This window comes from Vicugna pacos, chromosome 6, assembly GCF_048564905.1.
Source record: "Vicugna pacos chromosome 6, VicPac4, whole genome shotgun sequence".
Classification (NCBI taxonomy): domain Eukaryota; kingdom Metazoa; phylum Chordata; class Mammalia; order Artiodactyla; family Camelidae; genus Vicugna; species Vicugna pacos.
The window spans coordinates 18,689,247-18,700,000 of record NC_132992.1 but is presented as its reverse complement, the minus strand read 5'-3'; positions in this window follow the sequence as shown (position 1 = coordinate 18,700,000).

The following is a 10,754-nucleotide window of genomic DNA, read 5'->3' as shown; positions in this document are numbered from 1 at the left end:
TTTTTTGACATCAAACATAATTACCTGTGAAGTATTTTGTGATATTTCTGCAAAATAAATTATATTACAGTGCATTCTGGGCTCCATTTACTACTGAAAACAATTGATTTGAGTCCATTGCATCCTTGGCATAATGATGTGAACTGAAATGGATGTCATTAAAAATGCTAAAGTGCCTCATGCACACCCTTCAGGCTTCTCTAGTGGTGTTGAAACGAGGTAATGATTTCATGCAAACTCAACCAGCAACCTCAGTGTCTCTATACATCTCCTGCATTTGCTGCAAGAAGAGTAAGCCTCAAGTCTCTGGGAGGCAGAGTGATGCCTGGAAATTCAACTAACATGAGGAGGACACAGCCCTCCTCCCACTCCCCCATCCTTCCGGTAACAGTTGTGCTTCAGCCTAGCTCCAGGGCACATAGCATCCAGTCACATCATGTGCAGCTATTATGCAGTACAGTGACTTCCTGCCCAGCACTGCAGAGGATACACTAAGATAAGGCAGCTTTCACGTTTCTAGCATTTGTATTATCTTTTTATAAATTTCAAAACATATTCATGGTTTTGCCCAGAAAAGCTGCACAGTTTTCTGCCTTCCATTTTTTTAATTGGCAATAATTGGAGAGCCAAAGCTTACATATATTAAATAGACAATAATCAAGTTCCAAACTCTGTAGGCCCAGCTATAATCATATTTTCACCATGTGGAGTCAGCCTAACTCATTTTACATCCCAATTCTACTACTTTCTAAATCCATGACTCTGGATAATTTACTAAAGCTCCTAGTGCTCCTCTGTGAGTCTGGGCTAAATGGAAATTAAGAAGCCTAATGCAAGGAGAGGCTTAATAAGTGCCTGTACATCAGGACTTGCCCTCTTGGAACAGCCTTTCTTAGAAGCCAGCCATCATGCTGTAAAGACTCTCAGTCAAGACAACAAAATAATAAAAGGCCCGAAGGAGGGAGGCTCTCGAGGGTGAGAGGCAATGGTGGACGTTCTGGCCACAGCATATATTCCAGCTGAGTGTACCCACCTGAGTGACCTCAGCTGCACCACTGTGAAACAGAAGAACCATCCAACTGATCCCAGTAAATCCACAGAATTGTGAGAAATGATAAATCATTGCTATTTTTAGCTACTAAGTTGTGGAGTGATTTGTTAGCTACATTAGATAACTGAAATAATGCATTCCTCTTTCAATGAGATACTTAAATTGTTTAGATTTTGCCTTTGTGATAGATTTTATTTGTTACACTGGCTCAGACAATAGCAAGTCAAGGAGACAAGAGAGGGTCTATAACTGGACCTGGGAATGGATATCAGGGTTCGGTAAAATGAGGTGAAGAACAAAATAAATTAATAATATCTGGCAGTAGAAATTTTCTTAGGCTCAGAATTGCACTTGTTTAGAAAAAAGAAAATGCCTTGGCAAGTACATCAAGTAGGATTAGGTTTGGCAGCATGTAATAGAAAAACACACAAAACATAATAACAGTGGCTTAAATAAGATAGATGTTTATTTCTCTTGTGTTCATAAACATAACCAAAGGAAGACAGTCCAGAGCTGATATGGTAGCCTCTGGCTTTCTGGGATTCAGACTTCTATATCCTGAGGCTCTGCCATCTAATGGCATTGGTACATGGTCCATGACAGCTGGTCAGCCCCTGCAGTTCAGGTCTGTATTTCAGTTAGCAGAGGGGAAAAGGAGGGACAGAGGAGGAAAAAGACAAAAGCCACACATAGCTCCATGGAACGAAGAGAAAGACAGTCTTTTATATTGTTATGCAATATGTTATGTGAAGACCGCATATGGCCGATAGCTCTTCCTAAAGACAACCTTATTCAAGTTACTTTGTGTGTATGTGTATGTGTGTGTATTTGGTGAAAAGACTGAGAATCATACATGGGAAGATGTGGATGGCAGAGTGACACCAATGTGAGAGAAGATCCTAAAAGATTAGGACAAAACAATGTAAGCCTCCCAGAGTTTTCCGAAGAAATTTTGCAGAGGACTTTACACTTCAATAGCTTGCAAAACAGAGATTCAAGCAATCATTTCTTTCTTTGCTTTTTATTATATACATTTAAAAACATGCACAAAATTAGAAGCAACTACATAATGAATCCTCCACAAATCCATCACCTGGGTTCAATAATTTCACCACATGGCTAATCTTGTTTCATTTGTATACCACTGACTTTTCCTCCTTCCCAACACTGGATTATTTTGAAGCAAAAATCAGGTATTATATCATAGGTTAATGTTTTCTAGATCACAAAAGATCAAGGACCCTGAAAGCATCTGGATTAAATGTGGAAAAATGTAAAAGTCAATGATAATGGAGTCAAAGAGCAGAGCTGGACAGCATTGAGAGAAAACAGTGGATAGTATGAGTAGTTTAGAATTGAATGAAAATGAAATATATGAAGAACTTTAGGATGATTAAGTAACTGATATGAAAATAGGAAAAAGATTGCATGGATAAAAAAGGAGGTGGTGGATTTGTGAAACAGTGAAAAAGACAGAAAGAAAGGAGAAAATCATTCAGGTTACAGAACATTCAAGGAATTGCCAATCGGATAGCAAACCAGGACTTAGAAGATGAAGATGAAAGGGAAAAGTGAAGAGGTCAATGGCAAACACTGCTAGTTATTTGCCTAATATCCATTCTCCTCTTTCTCCTAAGTAACAGAATCCTAATTATATTCAGGCAGCAATGTGTCCTGTTAAAAGTGACATTTCCCAGCTCCTTCTTTCACACAGAGTAGGTGAAATTCAAGATGCAGAGCTTTGGAAAGATTTTTTAAAGACTGATTCACTTGGAAGGGCTCATTTTTTACCCTTTTTTGCCCTTTATCCTTTACCCTCTACCTCCAGTACATAAAGAAGAAGGGATACCGGAGTCCCAACAGCCAACATCAATTGAGAGGCAGTGCAGGAATGTTGGGGCTTGCATCCCTGATGACTGTGGGGCCAACACACTGGCTGTGGCCTGCTGAACTCAGCATTCTGATACATGAAAGACAAATGAAAACCATTTTTTGAGGGGAAGGGTAGGTCTCTGTCAAATTTAGCCAAGACTAATTTAACTGATACAGGTACACTGAAAGAAATATAGTAAAAAGGCTTTGAAGGAAGAATGGGAATTTTTATCAAGTAAAGCAAAATGAATAAACCATTTTCCATTGATTAGTAGATGTTGCTGTTCTGTAGATAGTGTCTCTCCCAACTGAATTTTTTAGATGAAAAAGGTTTAAGCATCAAACATTTCTTGCAGAGCAGTTCTCCAAAGCCGAGCCAGAATCAAAGACTCAAAGGTATCCCCTATTATTACTTATTAATTATTACTATTAGTACTAACCTCTTGAAATTCTATAACACTGTCAATCTCATAGCACTTTCATATAAATAACCTCATATCCCTTCACTGATTTATTTAACTAATATTTCTGAGCCCTTAATATGTGCAAATCATTGCAGTAGACATGAATGGGAGACGAAGCACTGCATGGAATCATATATCATAAGGCAAAAACAAAGTTACCATTAATTGACTGATTATTCTGGATGAGGCACTCACTACGTGAAACATTTTACAGATATTTTCTCATCTAATTTTGTAACAACTTAATGGGGTGATTATTGTTATCCCTCTGTTTCGGGGTGAAAATCAGTTGAGAGAAAATAAAAACTTACCAAGTTTACTCAACTAGTAAGCAGAGGCATGGGGATTCGATCAGGAACTGTCTGACTCTCAAGTCTCCAAATAATTTTAATTTGAAATGTAAAATATGAGATGTCTGAAAAAGATGTAAAAATGGTACAAATTAAGAGTTTAGAGATATAAAGTATGTAGGTTCTATTTCTACAGAAGAAGAAACTAAGTCTCACATAACTTAGTAATTTACTTAACTTGCTTTATTCCTCTCTCACGTTTCCAACACAGGCCACACAAATTATCATCCTCTCTGCCCCTGCCCTTTTGTATCACCCACTATACATCTAGCAAACAGAAATCGGAAAGGATATGAAAGGGGCAAAGAATATTCACCTACTGCTGGTCAAAGGACTGTGAAAGATGGGGGGATACTAGTTCAAAGGGAAAGAACAAGTCTTCAGCTTAATCCAATCTACCATTTGTATGTAAATAGTAGCATATTAATAAACACTGTGTGTGACAATGGGAAGTTCCCCACTGGTGGAGTAGATTTATGCTCTATGACCAAATCTTAGAAGAGTTGCATCGTTCTCTTTTCTTCTGTGTGGAGTAAGGCATCAGCCCTAGGCCAGCAGTAAGGGATCAAATCTGATTTTAGCCTTGCTTTAAGAGCATACTAATGAGTTAGTTCCAATAAAAACTGAGGGGGAAGGGTAGTGGGTCGGGGAAAGGAGAATGGGAAAATGCACAAGCAACAGAAAAGTCAAAAAGTAGGCTTGTCAGATGGAGAAAATAAAAACACAGGGTTACCAGTTAAATTTGAATTTTAGATAAACAATGAATAACTTTTTAGAATAAGTATGTCCCCAAATCCCAAATATTGCACAATTAACCAAAATAGAGACAATTCATTGTCTCAAATTTTGTATGGAACAGTGACTCATACCTAAAAATTATTATTTTTAATCTGAAATTCAAGTTTATTTGGGTGTCCTGTATTTTATCTGGTAGCCTTAGTCAAAAATAAAAAAAGGAAGAAGAAGATAGAAAAATCTAGTTCTTAATTTTAGCTACTAGGGCCTCTCAGAGTTTAAAAGAGCCTGGGCCACATTTTTTGATTGTTTGTTCTGAGGTTCTAAACATAGCAAAACATGAGAAGAAGGTTACAATGTATATGGAGTATTTATATATATATATAGTTTTTCATTTTACAAATTAACACGTCTAACTCAATGAAGATATATTTTTGCTAATCACTAAATAATTATAGAATACATATTTTAAAATTAAACCATCACACACTTTAGACAGTATGGCCGGACAGTGGGAAACAAATTTAAAGTTTCAAGTTTACTTTATTTATATATATACATATATATATATAAATTGAAGTATAGTCAGTTTATAATGTGTTGATTTCTGGTGTATAGCACAATACTTCAGTCATATAGGAACATACATATATTCGTTTTCATATTCTTTTCACCATCGGTTACTACAAGATATTGAATATAGTTCCCTGTGTTATACAGTATAAACTTGTTGTTTATCTACTTTATGTATATTAGTATCTGCAAATTTAGAACTCCTAATTTGCCCCTTCCCATCCATTTCCCCTCCTGGTAACCGTAAGTTTGTTTTCTGTGTCTGTGAGTCTGTTTCTGTTTTGTAAATAAGTTCGTTTGTCGTCTTTTTTTTTTTTTTTAGATTCCACTTACAAGTGATCAAATTGTGTAAGTGTATCTCAGCTACTGTAATCTCAGCTAGAGGTAATGACAATGTCTAAAATGGGGGCTTTTCTGTAATAGTATGCTGGGGGCCAAAAGCCCCTCTCCCTCTCCCAACTGATTAGTTCCACAATCCACAGAAGAGGGAACAGACCAATTCATTATTTGCAAGATCTTCCTTCTATTTCATTCCCCAAGTGTAGAAAGTCATCTTCCAGATTTGGGGACTGTATTTGTTTCCTTTGGCTGCTATCACAAATTACCACAGACTTGGTGGCTTAAAACAACCCACATTTATTTTCATACAGTTCTGGAAGCTAAAAGTTCAAAATCACTTTCCCTGGACTAAAATCAACACGTAGGCAGGGCCATGCTCCCTCAAGAGGCTCTTGGGGAGAATCCCTTTCTTGCCTCCTCTAGCTTCTGGTAGCATTCCTAGGCTTGTGGCTGTGTCACTCCAACTTTGCCCTGTGGTCTTATTGCCTCATCCTCTTCTGTGTGCCGAATGTCTCTCTGCCTACTTCTTACAAGGACATGTGATTGCATTTAGGGCTCACCTTGATAATCCAGGGTAATATTCCCTTAAGATCCTTAATTAATCACATCTGCAAAGTCCATTTTTTGCCACGTAAGGTAACATTCACAGGTTCTGGGAATTAGGACACGGATATCTTTGGGGGGTCGTTATTCAGCCTGCCACAGGTGCTGTGGGGATGCCTTGCACAGAGAGGGTCCCTGAAAAACATAAATTGGCTTGCTGGTGGACTTAGCCAGTAGTCAATTTAGGTGGAGATGTCTCTTTAAATTGTAAGAAAGACCTGGAATCCAATCTTGAAGACTTTGTTAACTCACACACCTGAAGTCATGAGCCTGGATTATGTCTCTCATATGTTTCAAACACAGGTTACAGACAGCGTCCATGAGCCCCAAAGAAAGCAATCCTGGTGGTGCTGGAATCAATCAAATGTCCTTGATAACCTAAAGTTCTGCCCATTTCATTACTGTTTCTTTTCCCTGCTATGAAGTCAAGTGTAGCTGAATACATTATTTTAAAATATTTGTTAACAAATCTCTTAGGAGCAAGGGATTATGCAAGACCACATAACAGGGTGGTTAGAGAGCAGCCTCTAAAGCAGATTGTCAAGAATCCAATCCTTGCTCCACTAATTACTGGCTTTGTGACCCCACCTCTGTGCCTCTTGTTTCCCACCTGTAAAATACTCTCTACTTCATATGGCTGTTGAGGATTAAATGAGCTAATGTATGTAAAGTGCTCAGAACAATGACTGGCTATTAGATGACATCTCTAACTTAATAAATGTTAGTTGCTATTTATTTTAATGGAGAAATCAAAGAAATAAAAATACTTGTGTTAAGAAACAAGGATAGCAGAGGGAAGATATATGCAGAAAAGTACTTAAGTGTAAGAGTTAAGACAATAAGTACTACAAGAAGTCTGAGTTTAGAGAGGTTTTTTTTTTTTGGTTTTTTTTTTAGAACTCAACTTAAGGGGGTCAAGAGTTACAGAAGAGGACAAGAAAAGCGTAAAATGCGCTCTTTGGAGGTGAACCGGTTGGGCAGGCTGCCCCTGGAGCTGGTAGGCAGCTTTAGCACGTAGCATTGGACAGTCAGGGCAGGATGGTAGTGCCATAAGAACACCAGTCCCATGCAGTTGGTGCTAGTCTGAAGAGACATGGAGCATCAGCTCAGACGCTTATGAATCCAAGCTTAGTGACTGACCTTCACCAAGTTAGAAAAAGTAATACCTACAGAGAAGACTTGTATTACATTAAGGAACGCATGAAAAATGACCTAGCTAAATGCAAAAAAGTTTTGTTTTCTACATGACCTACTAGTTGGGATACAGGCAACCACGCGATTGATGGCTTCATTCCTTTAAATATAATATAAACCCACCAAAGCTTGTACCATATCTACAGGGCATTGCTGCTTGAACAAATTTTTGAGCATACTGTATGTACTGGGGACCATAGTAGAAACTACTGAGAAAGTTAGGAGTATGACAAAGTTCTGCCTGGAGAAAGTTGTGGACCAGTAGTACAGACAGTCAGGTGAAGAGAGAATACCAAATGGGTGATAAGAACTATCATGGAACTATGAGTAAGAGCGCTGAGAGGAGCCCTGAGAAAGGTAACTCTTAACTTTGTGTGCGTAACAGGGAAAAGCGAGTATCAAAATCTTTGTCTAACAACAGCACAGAAAGGGCGGGGAGTAGGGGAGCTCGTTTGAAAATGACATTTTTGGTCTGGACTGGGCAAAAGAGACTGTTTAGGAATTTTGCTGGGCTTTTTGCATAAGGAGAAAGCTGGTCTGACAGTCCAGCCCCAAGGGCCAATGAATAGCTGCTGGATGATTACTAACTGACACATGGTAATAAATTTCTATAATATTAAAAGTGATATGACATATTAAAATTACATCTTTATATCTAGTACTCAGTGCCTAACCCACCGCATTCACAAAATCAAAATGATGGGTCCCGCGTTCTCAAAGGGCTGGGGGGAAGGTGGACGAGGACCTAAAGGTCAGCCAGCCGAGCCGCCATGCTTCCCGGAGCGGGACCCGGCCTCGGCGCGGAGACCCCGGGGTTTGCAGCGCAGAGGTGGGGGCTCGGGCAGGGGAAGTTCAGAGCCTCGGGAGCGGCAGCAGCACGTGGGCTGAGGGGGGTGGGGGGACGCAGACGGAGGAGTAACCGGTGGAAGTGTCAAAGAGGAAGGAGTGGAGGGCCGCTGAGGTGACAGGGTGTGGTCTGTGGGGGAGCCGACGGACCGCGAGAGGAGGGCAGGGAGACCCACCAGGACTGAGGAGGCGGTGGGAGCGTGCCTGCGTCGCTCGGTGCGGTGACAGCGAGGAGCGCGGCGCGGGGCCGAGCGGCAAGGGGAGTTTCCCGTGCTCGCCAAGTGGAGCCCAGCTCGGAGCTGCGCCAGCGCCTTCCGCCTGGGCCCTCGGTGCCAGACACCTGACGAGTGCGAAGCGGGAGTCCGGCGGAGCGTTCGGCCCCCAAGTAAGTCCTGCTTTTTCTCTCAATTTCTCCGCCGCCGCCTCAGCCTCTTTATCTGCGCAGCTAGGAGCTCCCGTTGGGGGCGGCACGAAAAGCGCACCAGAGAGCTCCGGCGGCGTCCAGGGATGCTCCGGCCCCCGAGCGCGCCCCGGCCGGCGCGGGGACCGGGCCGCCAGGCCCCGCCGCCCGGTAGCCCTGCGCAGCGCGGACGGAGGCGGTGGCAGAGTTGCTGGCACAGATATTACCCGTCTTTTGTGTCTTGCCCGATCCCAGAGCCGGGCCAGGCCGGGGGGAGGGAGCGGAAGCCACTTTATGGCTCCTGGCCCCACCTCTCGCCCCCACCCCAAATCCTTCGGGATTTCAACATGCTGAGGACTCGGGCGCAAGTGCCTTCCCGCCCCTGTGGGCTAGTTGGATCCGGGTGGGCAGCGGTCGGGCCACCATGCCGCCCTCTCTTCTAATTTTCTTTTTAGACACAGTGTCTCTTCACAGCGGGTAGGAGGGAGGCTGACTGAGTGGTCCTGGGAGTCTGGGTGTGGGGAACGACCTACCTTCTTGCTTTGCTTGGGCTGAGGAGGGGAAAGGATGGGGCTGAGGAGAGCGCCGAAGCCCGAGCGTCCCGCGCTGGCGGGCTTGCGCGCGGCCGGCGAGCAGGCGTTCGCTGGGTGGGTCCCTTGTCTGGCTCATTGTTCACGGTGACTGTTCTCGGGGCCGGGCTCCCCGACTCAGACGCCGCTCACGGGGCCGTAAATAAAAGGGACGACTTGGAGGAGTGAGGTCAAACCTTCCCGGAGGAAAGGGCTTACTAGTTTGGAAACGGACTTCTTCGAGCTCGGAGGGTTACACTCACTAGTCGTCAGTGAAAACTGCTCCTGAGTGTGAAACTTAGATTTGACTCTAATTCACGGAGACGTGCTGGAGAATTAAACCCGTAGAAACAGGGCGCGATATTTCCCCATAGAATTTGTTTTCAGAGTAACGAAGATAGAGTTTTAAGTGTTACTGGCCACTGGCAGCTTTTTCGTGCTAGCCCCTGTTTCTCTTAAAGGTTCCTGGGTGGGGTTTATTTTTTTCTCTCCTTTCCCCTTCCCCCGCCTTTTATTTTTGGGAATCTGTATTTATCATTCTGTTTGTGCCTTCAGCTAGTCGAATTGCTTGGTTTGGGGAGAAGAATCCCTTTTTAAAAACAAGTGCCGTTTCCACGCTGCAAAGGGCCAAGCGCAGGTGTAGACATCATTTATTGCTTCCCCCCACCCCCGCCTCTAGCCGCAGGCTAACATTCATGGAGGAGGGCATGTGAACTGAGAGTCAAAGGGAGCCCCGTTATCCCTAGTTGGAGATGCCAGAACACAACTAGTGCATGCTCATTTTGTTGGAGACTAGTAGGACACTCTTGTTTTCCCATGTCCCTAAATTACAAGGATATCACCTGTTCGTGGTGTCTATGGGTTAGCCCACTACAAAGGAGGGTGTATTTTCCTGAGAAGGATGTTTCTTCTTTTTCTAAGATTAGTGGGTAGTAATTAGAGTAAGCTGATCCAACAAGAGGGATTTTTAAAAATTATATATGTGTGTGTGTGTGTGTGTGTGTGTGTGTGTGTATTTCTGTAAATCCTGGTAGTTACTAATATACCCAACTGCCCTGGTTATATTTACTCTGACTTGCCTGATGGACGTGCTAAGTGCATCAGTGTACTGAAACCTGGATTTCCAGCTCCCAGGAGAAATAATATGAACACCTCTCTCTGGCCACAGTCTGATTCCACAGGGAAAAAAAACATGCAGTAGGAGGGTTATTTAGGGTACTGAAAGCTGCGTGATTTATTCTAAGGAGGGAAACTCCAGTTAGGTAGAAAAAAATAAAAATGGAAGCCTGAGTAGGCATCCAGAGCATACTCATAGCTCCACAAATGTATTTGTGAAAATATATTGTGTTCTCTCTCTTTTATCACTCTTAGTATTTATATCCTTAATGCTTTTTATGGCAGTTTTTATGCCTCTTGGTGTTTTTTCTGGGTTTTTTTTTTTTTTTTTTGGTTTTGGAAAAAAGAAACCTTTTATATTTTCAGTCTTATTATTTTACATTTTTAGTATCAATAGTGCTCATTGAATACATGGAATTATCTTTTAAATTTTCTTTTGTTTGTCTCCTTGCTTGTCATGTCCAACTTAGTATGGGACCACATGAGCAATGAATCAACCAGGTTCTAATGAAGATTAAGACGTGGAAGGTATCCACAGCTATGTATAAACTGTACTCGTTTAACCACTTTCCCACATGACTAATTTTAGTTACTTGCTTGTTCATCTTCTGAAGTCTCCAGACTCCAAATTCTTACCCAGAT